Here is an 869-nt window from a genome sequence, read left to right as displayed (position 1 = left end):
TAGGGCCTAGGGCCTTACCCGGCATGTGTCTGTCATAACCCATAAGGTTGCATATAGACGTTAAATATGAATAATAATAATATATCTAATAGTTATTTTTTTTATAATATATACTCTTCTTATACTTTTAAGTATTATTCTAAATATATATAATTATATATTTTTTATTTATATTAATTATAAGCCTATATCTTTAGCTAACTATCTATATACCTAGTTATGGAAATAACTAGTCATAGTGTTAGCTGCTATAACAAACACCTTCCCTTAATAGTACTAGATTCTGCCTAGTATCATGCAAGTTGGTTTCGTAACATAATTATGGTGTTAGCTACTTTAATAAACATCTTCCCTTAATAGTACTAGATTCTGCCTAGTATCATGCAAGTTGGTTTTGTAACAATTTCTACAAATAGTCCATTCCTATAATCTAGTTTCTAAATAGGGTACACTCCTGTATATTTTTTTCTAGAATCTTTAGGATCTTAGAATATCTTTTCTAATAGCTCTAGCACTAATATATAGTTTACATACTAAATGTGTCTTGTGGTGTGGGAGCTACTAAAACTCGTTCCCTTCGTGATTACATAACTAGCGCCGGGAGCTACTGGCTGTGACGTTCTTATTTCTGACAGAAAAGAACTAATTAGAGATAAAAATTATATAATAAATTAAAATAATATAAGAGAAAAAGAGAATATTAATAAAAAATATATATAAAAAAATCTTTTTAAATTATAGATATAAAAAGAGAGATAACTAGCTATTAATATAATTACTAATAAAATAGATAAAGATAATTAATAAAAATAATTTAAAAATTTACGTAGAAATAATAATAAAGAAAAAAACTATATAATATTTAATTC

This window comes from Talaromyces amestolkiae (genome assembly GCF_001896365.1).
Source record: "Talaromyces amestolkiae strain CIB chromosome Unknown scaffold36.1, whole genome shotgun sequence".
NCBI classification, from domain to species: Eukaryota; Fungi; Ascomycota; class Eurotiomycetes; order Eurotiales; family Trichocomaceae; genus Talaromyces; species Talaromyces amestolkiae.
Note: the sequence above shows the minus strand (reverse complement) of the source record.